The sequence below is a fragment of the Lactuca virosa genome, chromosome 1 (assembly GCF_052849685.1).
Source record: "Lactuca virosa cultivar CGN04683 chromosome 1, Lactuca_virosa_CGN04683_v6, whole genome shotgun sequence".
NCBI classification, from domain to species: domain Eukaryota; kingdom Viridiplantae; phylum Streptophyta; class Magnoliopsida; order Asterales; family Asteraceae; genus Lactuca; species Lactuca virosa.
This window is the reverse complement of record NC_136426.1, coordinates 262,794,739-262,812,548: the sequence shown is the minus strand read 5'-3', so window position 1 is coordinate 262,812,548 and position 17,810 is coordinate 262,794,739. Positions and strand designations below refer to the sequence as shown.

The 17,810-nt window shown below is 47.4% G+C and overlaps 51 non-coding genes across 51 annotated transcripts; all 51 read left to right on the top strand.

Moving 5' to 3' along the window:
* The first annotated feature begins 60 nt into the window (after nucleotides 1-60).
* LOC145154565 (5S ribosomal RNA) lies at nucleotides 61-179 on the top strand. Its single transcript, XR_013735036.1, has one exon. It is a non-coding gene; the product is annotated as a 5S ribosomal RNA (ribosomal RNA).
* Nucleotides 180-411: 232 nt separating this feature from the next.
* LOC145145703 (5S ribosomal RNA) lies at nucleotides 412-530 on the top strand. The gene has a single exon (XR_013726663.1). It is a non-coding gene; the product is annotated as a 5S ribosomal RNA (ribosomal RNA).
* A 231-nt stretch (nucleotides 531-761) lies between these two features.
* On the top strand, nucleotides 762-880 carry LOC145143580 (5S ribosomal RNA). Its single transcript, XR_013724611.1, has one exon. It is a non-coding gene; the product is annotated as a 5S ribosomal RNA (ribosomal RNA).
* Nucleotides 881-1,110: 230 nt separating this feature from the next.
* Nucleotides 1,111-1,229, top strand: LOC145145692 (5S ribosomal RNA). Its single transcript, XR_013726652.1, has one exon. It is a non-coding gene; the product is annotated as a 5S ribosomal RNA (ribosomal RNA).
* Nucleotides 1,230-1,462: 233 nt separating this feature from the next.
* On the top strand, nucleotides 1,463-1,581 carry LOC145154248 (5S ribosomal RNA). The gene has a single exon (XR_013734730.1). It is a non-coding gene; the product is annotated as a 5S ribosomal RNA (ribosomal RNA).
* A 230-nt stretch (nucleotides 1,582-1,811) lies between these two features.
* LOC145154722 (5S ribosomal RNA) lies at nucleotides 1,812-1,930 on the top strand. Its single transcript, XR_013735182.1, has one exon. It is a non-coding gene; the product is annotated as a 5S ribosomal RNA (ribosomal RNA).
* A 229-nt stretch (nucleotides 1,931-2,159) lies between these two features.
* Nucleotides 2,160-2,278, top strand: LOC145137910 (5S ribosomal RNA). The gene has a single exon (XR_013721277.1). It is a non-coding gene; the product is annotated as a 5S ribosomal RNA (ribosomal RNA).
* Nucleotides 2,279-2,504: 226 nt separating this feature from the next.
* Nucleotides 2,505-2,623, top strand: LOC145140585 (5S ribosomal RNA). Its single transcript, XR_013722208.1, has one exon. It is a non-coding gene; the product is annotated as a 5S ribosomal RNA (ribosomal RNA).
* Nucleotides 2,624-2,852: 229 nt separating this feature from the next.
* On the top strand, nucleotides 2,853-2,971 carry LOC145145680 (5S ribosomal RNA). The gene has a single exon (XR_013726641.1). It is a non-coding gene; the product is annotated as a 5S ribosomal RNA (ribosomal RNA).
* A 227-nt stretch (nucleotides 2,972-3,198) lies between these two features.
* Nucleotides 3,199-3,317, top strand: LOC145153004 (5S ribosomal RNA). Its single transcript, XR_013733530.1, has one exon. It is a non-coding gene; the product is annotated as a 5S ribosomal RNA (ribosomal RNA).
* Nucleotides 3,318-3,546: 229 nt separating this feature from the next.
* On the top strand, nucleotides 3,547-3,665 carry LOC145144577 (5S ribosomal RNA). Its single transcript, XR_013725589.1, has one exon. It is a non-coding gene; the product is annotated as a 5S ribosomal RNA (ribosomal RNA).
* A 230-nt stretch (nucleotides 3,666-3,895) lies between these two features.
* LOC145144115 (5S ribosomal RNA) lies at nucleotides 3,896-4,014 on the top strand. Its single transcript, XR_013725133.1, has one exon. It is a non-coding gene; the product is annotated as a 5S ribosomal RNA (ribosomal RNA).
* A 229-nt stretch (nucleotides 4,015-4,243) lies between these two features.
* On the top strand, nucleotides 4,244-4,362 carry LOC145145668 (5S ribosomal RNA). Its single transcript, XR_013726630.1, has one exon. It is a non-coding gene; the product is annotated as a 5S ribosomal RNA (ribosomal RNA).
* Nucleotides 4,363-4,591: 229 nt separating this feature from the next.
* On the top strand, nucleotides 4,592-4,710 carry LOC145145657 (5S ribosomal RNA). Its single transcript, XR_013726619.1, has one exon. It is a non-coding gene; the product is annotated as a 5S ribosomal RNA (ribosomal RNA).
* Nucleotides 4,711-4,940: 230 nt separating this feature from the next.
* On the top strand, nucleotides 4,941-5,059 carry LOC145145645 (5S ribosomal RNA). The gene has a single exon (XR_013726608.1). It is a non-coding gene; the product is annotated as a 5S ribosomal RNA (ribosomal RNA).
* A 228-nt stretch (nucleotides 5,060-5,287) lies between these two features.
* LOC145153003 (5S ribosomal RNA) lies at nucleotides 5,288-5,406 on the top strand. The gene has a single exon (XR_013733529.1). It is a non-coding gene; the product is annotated as a 5S ribosomal RNA (ribosomal RNA).
* Nucleotides 5,407-5,635: 229 nt separating this feature from the next.
* Nucleotides 5,636-5,754, top strand: LOC145143579 (5S ribosomal RNA). The gene has a single exon (XR_013724610.1). It is a non-coding gene; the product is annotated as a 5S ribosomal RNA (ribosomal RNA).
* Nucleotides 5,755-5,983: 229 nt separating this feature from the next.
* Nucleotides 5,984-6,102, top strand: LOC145140398 (5S ribosomal RNA). The gene has a single exon (XR_013722158.1). It is a non-coding gene; the product is annotated as a 5S ribosomal RNA (ribosomal RNA).
* Nucleotides 6,103-6,332: 230 nt separating this feature from the next.
* Nucleotides 6,333-6,451, top strand: LOC145145633 (5S ribosomal RNA). Its single transcript, XR_013726596.1, has one exon. It is a non-coding gene; the product is annotated as a 5S ribosomal RNA (ribosomal RNA).
* Nucleotides 6,452-6,682: 231 nt separating this feature from the next.
* On the top strand, nucleotides 6,683-6,801 carry LOC145147264 (5S ribosomal RNA). Its single transcript, XR_013728171.1, has one exon. It is a non-coding gene; the product is annotated as a 5S ribosomal RNA (ribosomal RNA).
* A 230-nt stretch (nucleotides 6,802-7,031) lies between these two features.
* On the top strand, nucleotides 7,032-7,150 carry LOC145145622 (5S ribosomal RNA). Its single transcript, XR_013726585.1, has one exon. It is a non-coding gene; the product is annotated as a 5S ribosomal RNA (ribosomal RNA).
* A 228-nt stretch (nucleotides 7,151-7,378) lies between these two features.
* LOC145155739 (5S ribosomal RNA) lies at nucleotides 7,379-7,497 on the top strand. The gene has a single exon (XR_013736168.1). It is a non-coding gene; the product is annotated as a 5S ribosomal RNA (ribosomal RNA).
* Nucleotides 7,498-7,727: 230 nt separating this feature from the next.
* On the top strand, nucleotides 7,728-7,846 carry LOC145145609 (5S ribosomal RNA). Its single transcript, XR_013726573.1, has one exon. It is a non-coding gene; the product is annotated as a 5S ribosomal RNA (ribosomal RNA).
* Nucleotides 7,847-8,076: 230 nt separating this feature from the next.
* LOC145145597 (5S ribosomal RNA) lies at nucleotides 8,077-8,195 on the top strand. The gene has a single exon (XR_013726562.1). It is a non-coding gene; the product is annotated as a 5S ribosomal RNA (ribosomal RNA).
* Nucleotides 8,196-8,424: 229 nt separating this feature from the next.
* LOC145155738 (5S ribosomal RNA) lies at nucleotides 8,425-8,543 on the top strand. The gene has a single exon (XR_013736167.1). It is a non-coding gene; the product is annotated as a 5S ribosomal RNA (ribosomal RNA).
* Nucleotides 8,544-8,773: 230 nt separating this feature from the next.
* LOC145155377 (5S ribosomal RNA) lies at nucleotides 8,774-8,892 on the top strand. Its single transcript, XR_013735821.1, has one exon. It is a non-coding gene; the product is annotated as a 5S ribosomal RNA (ribosomal RNA).
* Nucleotides 8,893-9,121: 229 nt separating this feature from the next.
* LOC145152431 (5S ribosomal RNA) lies at nucleotides 9,122-9,240 on the top strand. Its single transcript, XR_013732950.1, has one exon. It is a non-coding gene; the product is annotated as a 5S ribosomal RNA (ribosomal RNA).
* A 228-nt stretch (nucleotides 9,241-9,468) lies between these two features.
* Nucleotides 9,469-9,585, top strand: LOC145149214 (5S ribosomal RNA). The gene has a single exon (XR_013730067.1). It is a non-coding gene; the product is annotated as a 5S ribosomal RNA (ribosomal RNA).
* A 228-nt stretch (nucleotides 9,586-9,813) lies between these two features.
* LOC145154625 (5S ribosomal RNA) lies at nucleotides 9,814-9,932 on the top strand. The gene has a single exon (XR_013735091.1). It is a non-coding gene; the product is annotated as a 5S ribosomal RNA (ribosomal RNA).
* Nucleotides 9,933-10,162: 230 nt separating this feature from the next.
* LOC145155555 (5S ribosomal RNA) lies at nucleotides 10,163-10,281 on the top strand. Its single transcript, XR_013735989.1, has one exon. It is a non-coding gene; the product is annotated as a 5S ribosomal RNA (ribosomal RNA).
* A 229-nt stretch (nucleotides 10,282-10,510) lies between these two features.
* On the top strand, nucleotides 10,511-10,629 carry LOC145136237 (5S ribosomal RNA). The gene has a single exon (XR_013720334.1). It is a non-coding gene; the product is annotated as a 5S ribosomal RNA (ribosomal RNA).
* Nucleotides 10,630-10,856: 227 nt separating this feature from the next.
* On the top strand, nucleotides 10,857-10,975 carry LOC145153002 (5S ribosomal RNA). Its single transcript, XR_013733528.1, has one exon. It is a non-coding gene; the product is annotated as a 5S ribosomal RNA (ribosomal RNA).
* Nucleotides 10,976-11,204: 229 nt separating this feature from the next.
* Nucleotides 11,205-11,323, top strand: LOC145146448 (5S ribosomal RNA). Its single transcript, XR_013727393.1, has one exon. It is a non-coding gene; the product is annotated as a 5S ribosomal RNA (ribosomal RNA).
* A 228-nt stretch (nucleotides 11,324-11,551) lies between these two features.
* LOC145145585 (5S ribosomal RNA) lies at nucleotides 11,552-11,670 on the top strand. Its single transcript, XR_013726551.1, has one exon. It is a non-coding gene; the product is annotated as a 5S ribosomal RNA (ribosomal RNA).
* Nucleotides 11,671-11,900: 230 nt separating this feature from the next.
* On the top strand, nucleotides 11,901-12,019 carry LOC145152561 (5S ribosomal RNA). The gene has a single exon (XR_013733093.1). It is a non-coding gene; the product is annotated as a 5S ribosomal RNA (ribosomal RNA).
* Nucleotides 12,020-12,249: 230 nt separating this feature from the next.
* On the top strand, nucleotides 12,250-12,368 carry LOC145145574 (5S ribosomal RNA). The gene has a single exon (XR_013726539.1). It is a non-coding gene; the product is annotated as a 5S ribosomal RNA (ribosomal RNA).
* Nucleotides 12,369-12,599: 231 nt separating this feature from the next.
* Nucleotides 12,600-12,718, top strand: LOC145155737 (5S ribosomal RNA). Its single transcript, XR_013736166.1, has one exon. It is a non-coding gene; the product is annotated as a 5S ribosomal RNA (ribosomal RNA).
* Nucleotides 12,719-12,945: 227 nt separating this feature from the next.
* LOC145146747 (5S ribosomal RNA) lies at nucleotides 12,946-13,064 on the top strand. Its single transcript, XR_013727676.1, has one exon. It is a non-coding gene; the product is annotated as a 5S ribosomal RNA (ribosomal RNA).
* Nucleotides 13,065-13,293: 229 nt separating this feature from the next.
* LOC145145562 (5S ribosomal RNA) lies at nucleotides 13,294-13,412 on the top strand. Its single transcript, XR_013726528.1, has one exon. It is a non-coding gene; the product is annotated as a 5S ribosomal RNA (ribosomal RNA).
* A 229-nt stretch (nucleotides 13,413-13,641) lies between these two features.
* Nucleotides 13,642-13,760, top strand: LOC145153921 (5S ribosomal RNA). The gene has a single exon (XR_013734411.1). It is a non-coding gene; the product is annotated as a 5S ribosomal RNA (ribosomal RNA).
* A 230-nt stretch (nucleotides 13,761-13,990) lies between these two features.
* LOC145156019 (5S ribosomal RNA) lies at nucleotides 13,991-14,109 on the top strand. The gene has a single exon (XR_013736445.1). It is a non-coding gene; the product is annotated as a 5S ribosomal RNA (ribosomal RNA).
* Nucleotides 14,110-14,337: 228 nt separating this feature from the next.
* On the top strand, nucleotides 14,338-14,456 carry LOC145145278 (5S ribosomal RNA). Its single transcript, XR_013726259.1, has one exon. It is a non-coding gene; the product is annotated as a 5S ribosomal RNA (ribosomal RNA).
* A 223-nt stretch (nucleotides 14,457-14,679) lies between these two features.
* On the top strand, nucleotides 14,680-14,798 carry LOC145145550 (5S ribosomal RNA). Its single transcript, XR_013726517.1, has one exon. It is a non-coding gene; the product is annotated as a 5S ribosomal RNA (ribosomal RNA).
* A 227-nt stretch (nucleotides 14,799-15,025) lies between these two features.
* LOC145153001 (5S ribosomal RNA) lies at nucleotides 15,026-15,144 on the top strand. Its single transcript, XR_013733527.1, has one exon. It is a non-coding gene; the product is annotated as a 5S ribosomal RNA (ribosomal RNA).
* Nucleotides 15,145-15,383: 239 nt separating this feature from the next.
* On the top strand, nucleotides 15,384-15,502 carry LOC145145539 (5S ribosomal RNA). Its single transcript, XR_013726506.1, has one exon. It is a non-coding gene; the product is annotated as a 5S ribosomal RNA (ribosomal RNA).
* Nucleotides 15,503-15,729: 227 nt separating this feature from the next.
* LOC145154820 (5S ribosomal RNA) lies at nucleotides 15,730-15,848 on the top strand. Its single transcript, XR_013735286.1, has one exon. It is a non-coding gene; the product is annotated as a 5S ribosomal RNA (ribosomal RNA).
* A 226-nt stretch (nucleotides 15,849-16,074) lies between these two features.
* LOC145152999 (5S ribosomal RNA) lies at nucleotides 16,075-16,193 on the top strand. The gene has a single exon (XR_013733524.1). It is a non-coding gene; the product is annotated as a 5S ribosomal RNA (ribosomal RNA).
* A 229-nt stretch (nucleotides 16,194-16,422) lies between these two features.
* On the top strand, nucleotides 16,423-16,541 carry LOC145145527 (5S ribosomal RNA). Its single transcript, XR_013726494.1, has one exon. It is a non-coding gene; the product is annotated as a 5S ribosomal RNA (ribosomal RNA).
* A 227-nt stretch (nucleotides 16,542-16,768) lies between these two features.
* On the top strand, nucleotides 16,769-16,887 carry LOC145152998 (5S ribosomal RNA). Its single transcript, XR_013733523.1, has one exon. It is a non-coding gene; the product is annotated as a 5S ribosomal RNA (ribosomal RNA).
* A 229-nt stretch (nucleotides 16,888-17,116) lies between these two features.
* Nucleotides 17,117-17,235, top strand: LOC145145219 (5S ribosomal RNA). Its single transcript, XR_013726205.1, has one exon. It is a non-coding gene; the product is annotated as a 5S ribosomal RNA (ribosomal RNA).
* A 238-nt stretch (nucleotides 17,236-17,473) lies between these two features.
* LOC145155736 (5S ribosomal RNA) lies at nucleotides 17,474-17,592 on the top strand. The gene has a single exon (XR_013736165.1). It is a non-coding gene; the product is annotated as a 5S ribosomal RNA (ribosomal RNA).
* The last annotated feature ends 218 nt before the right edge of the window (nucleotides 17,593-17,810 follow it).

The following is a 17,810-nucleotide window of genomic DNA, read 5'->3' as shown; positions in this document are numbered from 1 at the left end:
AAAACAAAGGAGGTTCTGCGTCTTTTAAGACATACAAGCAATAAGCATGGATAGTATTTCGGGTGCGATCATACCAGCACTAATGCACTGGATCCCATCAGAACTCCGCAGTTAAGCGTGCTTGGGCGAGAGTAGTACTAGGATGGGTGACCCCCTGGGAAGTCCTCGTGTTGCACCCCCCTTTTTCGTTGTCCGTTTGCGTTTTTTTAGATTTTACGTGCAGTTTTTTTTTTTGTTTTTTTTTTCTTTCTTGCTATTTCTATGCTCGGGTGGCCTCCGTTTCATGGTTCATGGTCTTCGTATTTTTGGAACGGAGCCGATCGGTCACGTGGGTCCCACGCCTCGCGTACGAAAACAAAGGAGGTTCTGCGTCTTTTAAGACATACAAGCAATAAGCATGGATAGTATTTCGGGTGCGATCATACCAGCACTAATGCACCGGATCCCATCAGAACTCCGCAGTTAAGCGTGCTTGGGCGAGAGTAGTACTAGGATGGGTGACCCCCTGGGAAGTCCTCGTGTTGCACCCCCCTTTTTCGTTGTCCGTTTGCGTTTTTTTAGATTTTACGTGCGGTTTTTTTTTTGTTTTTTTTTTCTTTCTTGCTATTTCTATGCTCGGGTGGCCTCCGTTTCATCGTTCATGGTCTTCGTATTTTTGGAACGGAGCCGATCGGTCACGTGGGTCCCACGCCTCGCGTACGAAAACAAAGGAGGTTCTGCGTCTTTTAAGACATACAAGCAATAAGCATGGATAGTATTTCGGGTGCGATCATACCAGCACTAATGCACCGGATCCCATCAGAACTCCGCAGTTTAGCGTGCTTGGGCGAGAGTAGTACTAGGATGGGTGACCCCCTGGGAAGTCCTCGTGTTGCACCCCCCTTTTTCGTTGTCCGTTTGCGTTTTTTTAGATTTTACGTGCAGTTTTTTTTTTGTTTTTTTTTCGTTCTTGCTATTTCTATGCTCGGGTGGCCTCCGTTTCATGGTTCATGGTCTTCGTATTTTTGGAACGGAGCTGATCGGTCACGTGGGTTCCACGCCTCGCGTACGAAATCAAAGGAGGTTTTGCGTCTTTTAAGACATAAAAGCAATAAGCATGGATAGTATTTCGGGTGCGATCATACCAGCACTAATGCACCGGATCCCATCAGAACTCCGCAGTTAAGCGTGCTTGGGCGAGAGTAGTACTAGGATGGGTGACCCCCTGGGAAGTCCTCGTGTTGCACCCCCCCTTTTTCGTTGTCCGTTTGCGTTTTTTTAGATTTTACGTGCAGTTTTTTTTTTTGTTTTTTTTTTCTTTCTTGCTATTTCTATGCTCGGGTGGCCTCCGTTTCATGGTTCATGGTCTTCGTATTTTTGGAACGGAGCCGATCGGTCACGTGGGTCCCACACCTCGCGTACGAAAACAAAGGAGGTTCTGCGTCTTTTAAGACATACAAGCAATAAGCATGGATAGTATTTCGGGTGCGATCATACCAGCACTAATGCACCGGATCCCATCAGAACTCCGCAGTTAAGCGTGCTTGGGCGAGAGTAGTACTAGAATGGGTGACCCCCTGGGAAGTCCTCGTGTTGCACCCCCCTTTTTCGTTGTCCGTTTGCGTTTTTTTAGATTTTACGTGCGGTTTTTTTTTTGTTTTTTTTTCTTTCTTGCTATTTCTATGCTCGGGTGGCCTCCGTTTCATGGTTCATGGTCTTCGTATTTTTGGAACGGAGCCGATCGGTCACGTGGGTCCCACGCCTCGCGTACGAAAACAAAGGAGGTTCTGCGTCTTTTAAGACATACAAGCAATAAGCATGGATAGTATTTCGGGTGCGATCATACCAGCACTAATGCACCGGATCCCATCAGAACTCCGCAGTCAAGCGTGCTTGGGCGAGAGTAGTACTAGGATGGGTGACCCCCTGGGAAGTCCTCGTGTTGCACCCCCCTTTTTCGTTGTCCGTTTGCGTTTTTTTAGATTTTACGTGCGGTTTTTTTTTTGTTTTTTTTCTTTCTTGCTATTTCTATGCTCCGGTGGCCTCCGCTTCATGGTTGATGGTTTTCGTATTTTTGGAACGGAGCCGATCGGTCACGTGGGTTCCACGCCTCGCGTACGAAAACAAAGGAGGTTCTGCGTCTTTTAAGACATAAAAGCAATAAGCATGGATAGTATTTCGGGTGCGATCATACCAGCACTAATGCACCGGATCCCATCAGAACTCCGCAGTTAAGCGTGCTTGGGCGAGAGTAGTACTAGGATAGGTGACCCCCTGGGAAGTCCTCGTGTTGCACCCCCCCTTTTTCGTTGTCCGTTTGCGTTTTTTTAGATTTTACGTGCGGTTTTTTTTTGTTTTTTTTTCTTGCTATTTCTATGCTCGGGTGGCCTCCGTTTCATGGTTCATGGTCTTCGTATTTTTGGAACGGAGCCGATCTGTCACGTGGGTCCCACGCCTCGCGTACGAAAACAAAGGAGGTTCTGTGTCTTTTAAGACATACAAGCAATAAGCATGGACAGTATTTTGGGTGCGATCATACCAGCACTAATGCACCGGATCCCATCAGAACTCCGCAGTTAAGCGTGCTTGGGCGAGAGTAGTACTAGGATGGGTGACCCCATGGGAAGTCCTCGTGTTACACCCCCTTTTTTCGTTGTCCGTTTGCGTTTTTTTAGATTTTACGTGCGGTTTTTTTTTGTTTTTTTTTCTTTCTTGCTATTTCTATGCTCGGGTGGCCTCCGCTTCATGGTTGATGGTTTTCGTATTTTTGGAACGGAGCCGATCGGTCACGTGGGTTCCACGCCTCGCGTACGAAAACAAAGGAGGTTCTGCGTCTTTTAAGACATAAAAGCAATAAGCATGGATAGTATTTCGGGTGCGATCATACCAGCACTAATGCACCGGATCCCATCAGAACTCCGCAGTTAAGCGTGCTTGGGCGAGAGTAGTACTAGGATGGGTGACCCCCTGGGAAGTCCTCGTGTTGCACCCCCCCTTTTTCATTGTCCGTTTGCGTTTTTTTAGATTTTACGTGCGGTTTTTTTTTGTATTTTTTTTCTTGCTATTTCTATGCTCGGGTGGCCTCCGTTTCATGGTTCATGGTCTTCGTATTTTTGGAACGGAGCCGATCGGTCACGTGGGTCCCACGCCTCGCGTACGAAAACAAAGGAGGTTCTGTGTCTTTTAAGACATACAAGCAATAAGCATGGACAGTATTTCGGGTGCGATCATACCAGCACTAATGCACCGGATCCCATCAGAACTCCGCAGTTAAGCGTGCTTGGGCGAGAGTAGTACTAGGATGGGTGACCCCATGGGAAGTCCTCGTGTTGCACCCCCCTTTTTCGTTGTCCGTTTTCGTTTTTTTAGATTTTACGTGCGGTTTTTTTTTGTTTTTTTTTCTTTCTTGCTATTTCTATGCTCGGGTGGCCTCCGCTTCATGGTTGATGGTCTTCGTATTTTTGGAACGGAGCTGATCGGTCACGTGGGTCCCACGCCTCACGTACGAAAACAAAGGAGTTTCTGCGTCTTTTAAGACATACAAGCAATAAGCATTGATAGTATTTTGGGTGCGATCATACCGGCACTAATGCACCGGATCCCATCAGAACTCCGCAGTTAAGCGTGCTTGGGCGAGAGTAGTACTAGGATGGGTGATCCACTGGGAAGTCCTCGTGTTGCACCCCCCTTTTTCGTTGTCCGTTTGCGTTTTTTTAGATTTTACTTGCGGTTTTTTTTTTGTTTTTTTTTCTTTCTTGCTATTTCTATGCTCGGGTGGCCTCCATTTCATGGTTCATGGTCTTCGTATTTTTGGAACGGAGCCGATCGGTCACGTGGGTCCCACGCCTCGCGTACGAAAACAAAGGAGTTTCTGCGTCTTTTAAGACATACAAGCAATAAGCATTGATAGTATTTTGGGTGCGATCATACCAGCACTAATGCACCGGATCCCATCAGAACTCCGCAGTTAAGCGTGCTTGGGCGAGAGTAGTACTAGGATGGGTGATCCACTGGGAAGTCCTCGTGTTGCACCCCCCTTTTTCGTTGTCCGTTTGCGTTTTTTTAGATTTTACGTGCGGTTTTTTTTTGTTTTTTTTTCTTTCTTGCTATTTCTATGCTCGGGTGGCCTCCGTTTCATGGTTCATGGTCTTCGTATTTTTGGAACGGAGCCGATCGGTCACGTGGGTCCCACGCCTCGCGTACGAAAACAAAGGAGGTTCTGCGTCTTTTAAGACATACAAGCAATAAGCATGGATAGTCTTTCGGGTGCGATCATACCAGCACTAATGCACCGGATCCCATCAGAACTCCGCAGTTAAGCGTGCTTGGGCGAGAGTAGTACTAGGATGGGTGACCCCCTGGGAAGTCCTCGTGTTGCACCCCCCTTTTTCGTTGTCCGTTTGCGTTTTTTTAGATTTTACGTGCGGTTTTTTTTTGTTTTTTTTTCTTTCTTGCTATTTCTATGCTCGGGTGGCCTCCGCTTCATGGTTCATGGTCTTCGTATTTTTGGAACGGAGCCGATCGGTCACGTGGGTCCCACGCCTCGCGTACGAAAACAAAGGAGGTTCTGCGTCTTTTAAGACATACAAGCAATAAGCATGGATAGTATTTCGGGTGCGATCATACCAGCACTAATGCACCGGATCCCATCAGAACTCCGCAGTTAAGCGTGCTTGGGCGAGAGTAGTACTAGGATGGGTGACCCCCTGGGAAGTCCTCGTGTTGCACCCCCCCTTTTTCGTTGTCCGTTTGCGTTTTTTTAGATTTTACGTGCGGTTTTTTTTTGTTTTTTTTTCTTTCTTGCTATTTCTATGCTCGGGTGGCCTCCGCTTCATGGTTCATGGTCTTCGTATTTTTGGAACGGAGCCGATCGGTCACGTGGGTCCCACGCCTCGCGTACGAAAACAAAGGAGGTTCTGCGTCTTTTAAGACATACAAGCAATAAGCATGGATAGTATTTCGGGTGCGATCATACCAGCACTAATGCACCGGATCCCATCAGAACTCCGCAGTTAAGCGTGCTTGGGCGAGAGTAGTACTAGGATGGGTGACCCCCTGGGAAGTCCTCGTGTTGCACCCCCCCTTTTTCGTTGTCCGTTTGCGTTTTTTTAGATTTTACGTGCGGTTTTTTTTTTGTTTTTTTTTTCTTGCTATTTCTATGCTCGGGTGGCCTCCGCTTCATGGTTCATGGTCTTCGTATTTTTGGAACGGAGCCGATCGGTCACATGGGTCCCACGCCTCGCGTACGAAAACAAAGGAGGTTCTGTGTCTTTTAAGACATACAAGCAATAAGCATGGACAGTATTTCGGGTGCGATCATACCAGCACTAATGCACCGGATCCCATCAGAACTCCGCAGTTAAGCGTGCTTGGGCGAGAGTAGTACTAGGATGGGTGACCCCATGGGAAGTCCTCGTGTTGCACCCCCCTTTTTCGTTGTCCGTTTGCGTTTTTTTAGATTTTACGTGCGGTTTTTTTTTGTTTTTTTTTCTTTCTTGCTATTTCTATGCTCGGGTGGCCTCCGCTTCATGGTTGATGGTCTTCGTATTTTTGGAACGGAGCTGATCGGTCACGTGGGTCCCACGCCTCGCGTACGAAAACAAAGGCGTTTCTGCGTCTTTTAAGACATACAAGCAATAAGCATGGATAGTATTTTGGGTGCGATCATACCAGCACTAATGCACCGGATCCCATCAGAACTCCGCAGTTTAGCGTGCTTGGGCGAGAGTAGTACTAGGATGGGTGACCCCCTGGGAAGTCCTCGTGTTGCACCCCCCTTTTTCGTTGTCCGTTTGCGTTTTTTTAGATTTTACGTGCGGTTTTTTTTTGTTTTTTTTTCTTTCTTGCTATTTCTATGCTCGGGTGGCCTCCGCTTCATGGTTGATGGTCTTCGTATTTTTGGAACGGAGCCGATCTGTCACGTGGGTCCCACGCCTCGCGTACGAAAACAAAGGAGGTTCTGTGTCTTTTAAGACATACAAGCAATAAGAATGGATAGTATTTTGGGTGCGATCATACCAGCACTAATGCACCGGATCCCATCAGAACTCCGCAGTTAAACGTGTTTGGGCGAGAGTAGTACTAGGATGGGTGACCCCCTGGGAAGTCCTCGTGTTGCACCCCCCTTTTTCGTTGTCCGTTTGCGTTTTTTTAGATTTTACGTGCGGTTTTTTTTTGTTTTTTTTTTCTTTCTTGCTATTTCTATGCTCGGGTGGCCTCCGTTTCATGGTTCATGGTCTTCGTATTTTTGGAACGGAGCCGATCGGTCACGTGGGTCCCACGCCTCACGTACGAAAACAAAGGAGGTTCTGCGTCTTTTAAGACATACAAGCAATAAGCATGGATAGTATTTCGGGTGCGATCATACCAGCACTAATGCACCGGATCCCATCAGAACTCCGCAGTTAAGCGTGCTTGGGCGAGAGTAGTACTAGGATGGGTGACCCCCTGGGAAGTCCTCGTGTTGCACCCCCCTTTTTCGTTGTCCGTTTGCGTTTTTTTAGATTTTACGTGCGGTTTTTTTTTTGTTTTTTTTTTCTTTCTTGCTATTTCTATGCTCGGGTGGCCTCCGTTTCATGGTTCATGGTCTTCGTATTTTTGGAACGGAGCCGATCCGTCACGTGGGTCCCACGCCTCGCGTACGAAAACAAAGGAGGTTCTGCGTCTTTTAAGACATACAAGCAATAAGAATGGATAGTATTTCGGGTGCGATCATAACAGCACTAATGCACCGGATCCCATCAGAACTCCGCAGTTAAGCGTGCTTGGGTGAGAGTAGTACTAGGATGGGTGACCCCCTGGGAAGTCCTCGTGTTGCACCCCCCTTTTTCGTTGTCCGTTTGCGTTTTTTTAGATTTTACGTGCGGTTTTTTTTTGTTTTTTTTTTCTTTCTTGCTATTTCTATGCTCGGGTGGCCTCCGTTTCATGGTTCATGGTCTTCGTATTTTTGGAACGGAGCCGATCGTTCACGTGGGTCCCACGCCTCGCGTACGAAAACAAAGGAGGTTCTGCGTCTTTTAAGACATACAAGCAATAAGCATGGATAGTATTTCGGGTGCGATCATACCAGCACTAATGCACCGGATCCCATCAGAACTCCGCAGTTAAGCGTGCTTGGGCGAGAGTAGTACTAGGATGGGTGACCCCCTGGGAAGTCCTCGTGTTGCACCCCCCTTTTCGTTGTCCGTTTGCGTTTTTTTAGATTTTACGTGCGGTTTTTTTTTGTTTTTTTTTCTTTCTTGCTATTTCTATGCTCGGGTGGCCTCCGCTTCATGGTTGATGGTTTTCGTATTTTTGGAACGGAGCCGATCGGTCACGTGGGTTCCACGCCTCGCGTACGAAAACAAAGGAGGTTCTGCGTCTTTTAAGACATACAAGCAATAAGCATGGATAGTATTTCGGGTGCGATCATACCAGCACTAATGCACCGGATCCCATCAGAACTCCGCAGTTAAGCGTGCTTGGGCGAGAGTAGTACTAGGATGGGTGACCCCCTCGGAAGTCCTCGTGTTGCACCCCCTTTTTTCGTTGTCCGTTTGCGTTTTTTTAGATTTTACGTGCGGTTTTTTTTTTGTTTTTTTTTCTTTCTTGCTATTTCTATGCTCGGGTGGCCTCCGTTTCATGGTTCATGGTCTTCGTATTTTTGGAACGGAGCCGATCGGTCACGTGGGTCCCACGCCTCGCGTACGAAAACAAAGGAGGTTCTGCGTCTTTTAAGACATACAAGCTATAAGAATGGATAGTATTTCGGGTGCGATCATACCAGCACTAATGCACCGGATCCCATCAGAACTCCGCAGTTAAGCGTGCTTGGGCGAGAGTAGTACTAGGATGGGTGACCCCCTGGGAAGTCCTCGTGTTGCACCCCCCTTTTTCGTTGTCCGTTTGCGTTTTTTTAGATTTTACGTGCGGTTTTTTTTTTGTTTTTTTTTCTTTCTTGCTATTTCTATGCTCGGGTGGCCTCCGTTTCATGGTTCATGGTCTTCGTATTTTTGGAACGGAGCCGATCGGTCACGTGGGTCCCACGCCTCGCGTACGAAAACAAAGGAGGTTCTGCGTCTTTTAAGACATACAAGCAATAAGCATGGATAGTATTTCGGGTGCGATCATACCAGCACTAATGCACCGGATCCCATCAGAACTCCGCAGTTAAGCGTGCTTGGGCGAGAGTAGTACTAGGATGGGTGACCCCCTGGGAAGTCCTCGTGTTGCACCCCCCTTTTTCGTTGTCCGTTTGCGTTTTTTTAGATTTTACGTGCGGTTTTTTTTTGTTTTTTTTTCTTTCTTGCTATTTCTATGCTCGGGTGGCCTCCGCTTCATGGTTGATGGTTTTCGTATTTTTGGAACGGAGCCGATCGGTCACGTGGGTTCCACGCCTCGCGTACGAAAACAAAGGAGGTTCTGCGTCTTTTAAGACATACAAGCAATAAGCATGGATAGTATTTCGGGTGCGATCATACCAGCACTAATGCACCGGATCCCATCAGAACTCCGCAGTTAAGCGTGCTTGGGCGAGAGTAGTACTAGGATGGGTGACCCCCTCGGAAGTCCTCGTGTTGCACCCCCTTTTTTCGTTGTCCGTTTGCGTTTTTTTAGATTTTACGTGCGGTTTTTTTTTTGTTTTTTTTTCTTTCTTGCTATTTCTATGCTCGGGTGGCCTCCGTTTCATGGTTCATGGTCTTCGTATTTTTGGAACGGAGCCGATCGGTCACGTGGGTCCCACGCCTCACGTACGAAAACAAAGGAGGTTCTGCGTCTTTTAAGACATACAAGCAATAAGCATGGATAGTATTTCGGGTGCGATCATACCAGCACTAATGCACCGGATCCCATCAGAACTCCGCAGTCAAGCGTGCTTGGGCGAGAGTAGTACTAGGATGGGTGACCCCCTGGGAAGTCCTCGTGTTGCACCCTCCTTTTTCGTTGTCCGTTTGCGTTTTTTTAGATTTTACGTGCGGTTTTTTTTTGTTTTTTTTTCTTTCTTGCTATTTCTATGCTCGGGTGGCCTCCGCTTCATGGTTGATGGTTTTCGTATTTTTGGAATGGAGCCGATCGGTCACGTGGGTTCCACGCCTCGCGTACGAAAAGAAAGGAGGTTCTGCGTCTTTTAAGACATAAAAGCAATAAGCATGGATAGTATTTCGGGTGCGATCATACCAGCACTAATGCACCGGATCCCATCAGAACTCCGTAGTTAAGCGTGCTTGGGCGAGAGTAGTACTAGGATGGGTGACCCCCTGGGAAGTCCTCGTGTTGCACCCCCCCTTTTTCGTTGTCCGTTTGCGTTTTTTTAGATTTTACGTGCGGTTTTTTTTTTGTTTTTTTTTTCTTGCTATTTCTATGCTCGGGTGGCCTCCGTTTCATGGTTCATGGTCTTCGTATTTTTGGAACGGAGCCGATCTGTCACGTGGGTCCCACGCCTCGCGTACGAAAACAAAGGAGGTTCTGTGTCTTTTAAGACATACAAGCAATAAGCATGGACAGTATTTTGGGTGCGATCATACCAGCACTAACACCGGATCCCATCAGAACTCCGCAGTTAAGCGTGCTTGGGCGAGAGTAGTACTAGGATGGGTGACCCCATGGGAAGTCCTCGTGTTACACCCCCTTTTTCGTTGTCCGTTTGCGTTTTTTTAGATTTTACGTGCGGTTTTTTTTTGTTTTTTTTTCTTTCTTGCTATTTCTATGCTCGGGTGGCCTCCGTTTCATGGTTCATGGTCTTCGTATTTTTGGAACGGAGCCGATCGGTCACGTGGGTCCCACGCCTCGCGTACGAAAACAAAGGAGGTTCTGTGTCTTTTAAGACATACAAGCAATAAGCATGGACAGTATTTCGGGTGCGATCATACCAGCACTAATGCACCGGATCCCATCAGAACTCCGCAGTTAAGTGTGCTTGGGCGAGAGTAGTACTAGGATGGGTGACCCCATGGGAAGTCCTCGTGTTGCACCCCCCTTTTTCGTTGTCCGTTTGCGTTTTTTTAGGTTTTACGTGCGGTTTTTTTTTGTTTTTTTTTTCTTTCTTGCTATTTCTATGCTCGGGTGGCCTCCGTTTCATGGTTGATGGTCTTCGTATTTTTGGAACGGAGCTGATCGGTCACGTGGGTCCCACGCCTCACGGACGAAAACAAAGGAGTTTCTGCGTCTTTTAAGACATACAAGCAATAAGCATGGATAGTATTTTGGGTGCGATCATACCAGCACTAATGCACCGGATCCCATCAGAACTCCGCAGTTAAGCGTGCTTGGGCGAGAGTAGTACTAGGATGGGTGATCCCCTGGGAAGTCCTCGTGTTGCACCCCCCTTTTTCGTTGTCCGTTTGCGTTTTTTTAGATTTTACGTGCGGTTTTTTTTTGTTTTTTTTTCTTTCTTGCTATTTCTATGCTCGGGTGGCCTCCGTTTCATGGTTCATGGTCTTCGTATTTTTGGAACGGAGCCGATCGGTCACGTGGGTCCCACGCCTCGCGTATGAAAACAAAGGAGGTTCTGCGTCTTTTAAGACATACAAGCAATAAGCATGGATAGTATTTCGGGTGCGATCATACCAGCACTAATGCACCGGATCCCATCAGAACTCCGCAGTGAAGCGTGCTTGGGCGAGAGTAGTACTAGGATGGGTGACCCCCTGGGAAGTCCTTGTGTTGCACCCCCCTTTTTCGTTGTCCGTTTGCGTTTTTTTAGATTTTACGTGCGGTTTTTTTTTTGTTTTTTTTTTCTTGCTATTTCTATGCTCGGGTGGCCTCCGCTTCATGGTTCATGGTCTTCGTCTTTTTGGAACGGAGCCGATCGGTCACGTGGGTCCCACGCCTCGCGTACGAAAACAAAGGAGGTTCTGTGTCTTTTAAGACATACAAGCAATAAGCATGGACAGTATTTCGGGTGCGATCATACCAGCACTAATGCACCGGATCCCATCAGAACTCCGCAGTTAAGCGTGCTTGGGCGAGAGTAGTACTAGGATGGGTGACCCCATGGGAAGTCCTCGTGTTGCACCCCCCTTTTTCGTTGTCCGTTTGCGTTTTTTTAGATTTTACGTGCGGTTTTTTTTTGTTTTTTTTTCTTTCTTGCTATTTCTATGCTCGGGTGGCCTCCGCTTCATGGTTGATGGTCTTCGTATTTTTGGAACGGAGCTGATCGGTCACGTGGGTCCCACGCCTCGCGTACGAAAACAAAGGAGTTTCTGCGTCTTTTAAGACATACAAGCAATAAGCATGGATAGTATTTTGAGTGCGATCATACCAGCACTAATGCACCGGATCCCATCAGAACTCCGCAGTTTAGCGTGCTTGGGCGAGAGTAGTACTAGGATGGGTGACCCCCTGGGAAGTCCTCGTGTTGCACCCCCTTTTTCGTTGTCCGTTTGCGTTTTTTTAGATTTTACGTGCGGTTTTTTTTTGTTTTTTTTTCTTTCTTGCTATTTCTATGCTCGGGTGGCCTCCGTTTCATGGTTCATGGTCTTCGTATTTTTGGAACGGAGCCGATCGGTCACGTGGGTCCCACGCCCCGCGTACGAAAACAAAGGAGGTTCTGTGTCTTTTAAGACATACAAGCAATAAGCATGGACAGTATTTCGGGTGCGATCATACCAGCACTAATGCACCGGATCCCATCAGAACTCCGCAGTTAAGCGTGCTTGGGCGAGAGTAGTACTAGGATGGGTGACCCCCTGGGAAGTCCTCGTGTTGCACCCCCCTTTTTCGTTGTCCGTTTGCGTTTTTTTAGATTTTACGTGCGGTTTTTTTTTTGTTTTTTTTTCTTTCTTGCTATTTCTATGCTCGGGTGGCCTCCGTTTCATGGTTCATGGTCTTCGTATTTTTGGAACGGAGCCGATCGGTCACGTGGGTCCCACGCCTCGCGTACGAAAACAAAGGAGGTTCTGCGTCTTTTAAGACATACAAGCAATAAGCATGGATAGTATTTCGGGTGCGATCATACCAGCACTAACGCACCGGATCCCATCAGAACTCCGCAGTTAAGCGTGCTTGGGCGAGAGTAGTACTAGGATGGGTGACCCCCTGGGAAGTCCTCGTGTTGCACCCCCCTTTTTCGTTGTCCGTTTGCGTTTTTTTAGATTTTACGTGCGGTTTTTTTTTTGTTTTTTTTTCTTTCTTGCTATTTCTATGCTCGGATGGCCTCCGTTTCATGGTTCATGGTCTTCGTATTTTTGGAACGGAGCCGATCGGTCACGTGAGTCCCACACCTCGCGTACGAAAACAAAGGAGGTTCTGCGTCTTTTAAGACATACAAGCAATAAGCATGGATAGTATTTCGGGTGCGATCATACCAGCACTAATGCACCGGATCCCATCAGAACTCCGCAGTTAAGCGTGCTTGGGCGAGAGTAGTACTAGGATGGGTGACCCCCTGGGAAGTCCTCGTGTTGCACCCCCCTTTTTCGTTGTCCGTTTGCGTTTTTTTAGATTTTACGTGCGGTTTTTTTTTTGTTTTTTTTTTCTTTCTTGCTATTTCTATGCTCGGGTGGCCTCCGTTTCATGGTTCATGGTCTTCGTATTTTTGGAACGGAGCCGATCGGTCACGTGGGTCCCACGCCTCGCGTATGAAAACAAAGGAGGTTCTGCGTCTTTTAAGACATACAAGCAATAAGCATGGATAGTATTTCGGGTGCGATCATACCAGCACTAATGCACCGGATCCCATCAGAACTCCGCAGTTAAGCGTGCTTGGGCGAGAGTAGTACTAGGATGGGTGACCCCCTCGGAAGTCCTCGTGTTGCACCCCCCTTTTTCGTTGTCCGTTTGCGTTTTTTTAGATTTTACGTGCGGTTTTTTTTTTTTTTTTTCTTTCTTGCTATTTCTATGCTCGGGTGGCCTCCGTTTCATGGTTCATGGTCTTCGTATTTTTGGAACGGAGCCGATCGGTCACGTGGGTCCCACGCTTCGCGTACGAAAACAAAGGAGGTTCTGCGTCTTTTAAGACATACAAGCAATAAGCATGGATAGTATTTCGGGTGCGATCATACCAGCACTAATGCACCGGATCCCATCAGAACTCCACAGTTAAGCGTGCTTGGGCGAGAGTAGTACTAGGATGGGTGACCCCCTGGGAAGTCCTCATGTTGCACCCCCCTTTTCCGTTGTCCGTTTGCGTTTTTTTAGATTTTACGTGCGGTTTTTTTTTGTTTTTTTTTCTTTCTTGCTATTTCTATGCTCGGGTGGCCTCCGTTTCATGGTTCATGGTCTTCGTATTTTTGGAACGGAGCCGATCGGTCACGTGGGTCCCACGCCTCGCGTACGAAAACAAAGGAGGTTCTGCGTCTTTTAAGACATACAAGCAATAAGCATGGATAGTATTTCGGGTGCGATCATACCAGCACTAATGCACCGGATCCCATCAGAACTCCGCAGTTAAGCGTGCTTGGGCGAGAGTAGTACTAGGATGGGTGACCCCCTGGGAAGTCCTCGTGTTGCACCCCCCTTTTTCGTTGTCCGTTTGCGTTTTTTTAGATTTTACGTGCGGTTTTTTTTTGTTTTTTTTTCTTTCTTGCTATTTCTATGCTCGGGTGGCCTCCGCTTCATGGTTGATGGTTTTCGTATTTTTGGAACGGAGCCGATCGGTCACGTGGGTTCCACGCCTCGCGTACGAAAACAAAGGAGGTTCTGCGTCTTTTAAGACATACAAGCAATAAGCATGGATAGTATTTCGGGTGCGATCATACCAGCACTAATGCACCGGATCCCATCAGAACTCCGCAGTTAAGCGTGCTTGGGCGAGAGTAGTACTAGGATGGGTGACCCCCTGGGAAGTCCTCGTGTTGCATCCCCCTTTTTCGTTGTCCGTTTGCGTTTTTTTAGATTTTACGTGCGGTTTTTTTTTTGTTTTTTTTTCTTTCTTGCTATTTCTATGCTCGGGTGGCCTCTGTTTCATGGTTCATGGTCTTCGTATTTTTGGAACGGAGCCGATCGGTCACGTGGGTCCCACGCCTCGCGTACGAAAACAAAGGAGGTTCTGCGTCTTTTAAGACATACAAGCAATAAGCATGGATAGTATTTCGGGTGCGATCATACCAGCACTAATGCACCGGATCCCATCAGAACTTCGCAGTTAAGCGTGCTTGGGCGAGAGTAGTACTAGGATGGGTGACCCCCTGGGAAGTCCTCGTGTTGCACCCCCCTTTTTCGTTGTCCGTTTGCGTTTTTTTAGATTTTACGTGCGGTTTTTTTTTGTTTTTTTTCTTTCTTGCTATTTCTATGCTCGGGTGGCCTCCGCTTCATGGTTGATGGTTTTCGTATTTTTGGAACGGAGCAGATCGGTCACGTGGGTTCCACGCCTCGCGTACGAAAACAAAGGAGGTTCTGCGTCTTTTAAGACATACAAGCAATAAGCATGGACAGTATTTCGGGTGCGATCATACCAGCACTAATGCACCGGATCCCATCAGAACTCTGCAGTTAAGCGTGCTTGGGCGAGAGTAGTACTAGGATGGGTGACCCCATGGGAAGTCCTCGTGTTGCAACCCCCTTTTTCGTTGTCCGTTTGCGTTTTTTTAGATTTTACGGCGGTTTTTTTTTTTTTTCTTTCTTGCTATTTCTATGCTCGGGTGGCCTCCGGTTCATGGTTGATGGTTTTCGTATTTTTGGAACGGAGCTGATCGGTCACGTGGGTTCCACGCCTCGCGTACGAAATCAAAGGAGGTTTTGCGTCTTTTAAGACATAAAAGCAATAAGCATGGATAGTATTTCGGGTGCGATCATACCAGCACTAATGCACCGGATCCCATCAGAACTCCGCAGTTAAGCGTGCTTGGGCGAGAGTAGTACTAGGATGGGTGACCCCCTGGGAAGTCCTCGTGTTGCACCCCCCCTTTTTCGTTGTCCGTTTGCGTTTTTTTAGATTTTACGTGCGGTTTTTTTTTGTTTTTTTTTTCTTGCTATTTCTATGCTCGGGTGGCCTCCGTTTCATGGTTCATGGTCTTCGTATTTTTGGAACGGAGCCGATCTGTCACGTGGGTCCCACGCCTCGCGTACGAAAACAAAGGAGGTTCTGTGTCTTTTAAGACATACAAGCAATAAGCATGGACAGTATTTTGGGTGCGATCATACCAGCACTAATGCACCGGATCCCATCAGAACTCCGCAGTTAAGCGTGCTTGGGCGAGAGTAGTACTAGGATGGGTGACCCCATGGGAAGTCCTCGTGTTGCACCCCCCTTTTTCGTTGTCCGTTTGCGTTTTTTTAGATTTTACGTGCGGTTTTTTTTTGTTTTTTTTTGTTTTTTTTTCTTTCTTGCTATTTCTATGCTCGGGTGGCCTCCGCTTCATGGTTGATGGTTTTCGTATTTTTGGAACGGAGCCGATCGGTCACGTGGGTTCCACGCCTCGCGTACGAAAACAAAGGAGGTTCTGCGTCTTTTAAGACATAAAAGCAATAAGCATGGATAGTATTTCGGGTGCGATCATACCAGCACTAATGCACCGGATCCCATCAGAACTCCGCAGTTAAGCGTGCTTGGGCGAGAGTAGTACTAGGATGGGTGACCCCCTGGGAAGTCCTCGTGTTGCACCCCCCCTTTTTCATTGTCCGTTTGCGTTTTTTTAGATTTTACGTGCGGTTTTTTTTTTGTTTTTTTTTCTTGCTATTTCTATGCTCGGGTGGCCTCCGTTTCATGGTTCATGGTCTTCGTATTTTTGGAACGGAGCCGATCGGTCACGTGGGTCCCACGCCTCGCGTACGAAAACAAAGGAGGTTCTGTGTCTTTTAAGACATACAAGCAATAAGCATGGACAGTATTTCGGGTGCGATCATACCAGCACTAATGCACCGGATCCCATCAGAACTCCGCAGTTAAGCGTGCTTGGGCGAGAGTAGTACTAGGATGGGTGACCCCCTAGGAAGTCCTCGTGTTGCACCCCCCTTTTTCGTTGTCCGTTTGCGTTTTTTTAGATTTTACGTGCGGTTTTTTTTTGTTTTTTTTTTCTTGCTATTTCTATGCTCGGGTGGCCTCCGTTTCATGGTTCATGGTCTTCGTATTTTTGGAACGGAGCCGATCTGTCACGTGGGTCCCACGCCTCGCGTACGAAAACAAAGGAGGTTCTGTGTCTTTTAAAACATACAAGCAATAAGCATGGACAGTATTTTGGGTGCGATCATACCAGCACTAATGCACCGGATCCCATCAGAACTCCGCAGTTAAGCGTGCTTGGGCGAGAGTAGTACTAGGATGGGTGACCCCATGGGAAGTCCTCGTGTTGCACCCCCCTTTTTCGTTGTCCGTTTGCGTTTTTTTAGATTTTACGTGCGGTTTTTTTTTGTTTTTTTTTCTTTCTTGCTATTTCTATGCTCGGGTGGCCTCCGCTTCATGGTTGATGGTTTTCGTATTTTTGGAACGGAGCCGATCGGTCACGTGGGTTCCACGCCTCGCGTACGAAAACAAAGGAGGTTCTGCGTCTTTTAAGACATAAAAGCAATAAGCATGGATAGTATTTCGGGTGCGATCATACCAGCACTAATGCACCGGATCCCATCAGAACTCCGCAGTTAAGCGTGCTTGGGCGAGAGTAGTACTAGGATGGGTGACCCCCTGGGAAGTCCTCGTGTTGCACCCCCCCTTTTTCATTGTCCGTTTGCGTTTTTTTAGATTTTACGTGCGGTTTTTTTTTGTTTTTTTTTTCTTGCTATTTCTATGCTCGGGTGGCTTCCGTTTCATGGTTCATGGTCTTCGTATTTTTGGAACGGAGCCGATCGGTCACGTGGGTCCCACGCCTCGCGTACGAAAACAAAGGAGGTTCTGTGTCTTTTAAGACATACAAGCAATAAGCATGGACAGTATTTCGGGTGCGATCATACCAGCACTAATGCACCGGATCCCATCAGAACTCCGCAGTTAAGCGTGCTTGGGCGAGAGTAGTACTAGGATGGGTGACCCCATGGGAAGTCCTCGTGTTGCACCCCCCTTTTTCGTTGTCCGTTTGCGTTTTTTTAGATTTTACGTGCGGTTTTTTTTTGTTTTTTTTTCTTTCTTGCTATTTCTATGCTCGGGTGGCCTCCGCTTCATGGTTGATGGTCTTCGTATTTTTGGAACGGAGCTGATCGGTCACGTGGGTCCCACGCCTCGCGTACGAAAACAAAGGAGTTTCTGCGTCTTTTAAGACATACAAGCAATAAGCATGGATAGTATTTTGGGTGCGATCATACCAGCACTAATGCACCGGATCCCATCAGAACTCCGCAGTTAAGCGTGCTTGGGCGAGAGTAGTACTAGGATGGGTGATCCCCTGGGAAGTCCTCGTGTTGCCCCCCCCCCCCCCCCCTTTTTCGTTGTCCGTTTGCGTTTTTTTAGATTTTACGTGCGGTTTTTTTTTGTTTTTTTTTCTTTCTTGCTATTTCTATGCTCGGGTGGCCTCCGTTTCATGGTTCATGGTCTTCGTATTTTTGGAACGGAGCCGATCGGTCACGTGGGTCCCACGCCTCGCGTATGAAAACAAAGGAGGTTCTGCGTCTTTTAAGACATACAAGCAATAAGCATGGATAGTATTTCGGGTGCGATCATACCAGCACTAATGCACCGGATCCCATCAGAACTCCGCAGTTAAGCGTGCTTGGGCGAGAGTAGTACTAGGATGGGTGACCCCCTCGGAAGTCCTCGTGTTGCACCCCCCTTTTTCGTTGTCCGTTTGCGTTTTTTTAGATTTTACGTGCGGTTTTTTTTTTTTTCTTTCTTGCTATTTCTATGCTCGGGTGGCCTCCGTTTCATGGTTCATGGTCTTCGTATTTTTGGAACGGAGCCGATCGGTCACGTGGGTCCCACGCCTCGCGTACGAAAACAAAGGAGGTTCTGCGTCTTTTAAGACATACAAGCAATAAGCATGGATAGT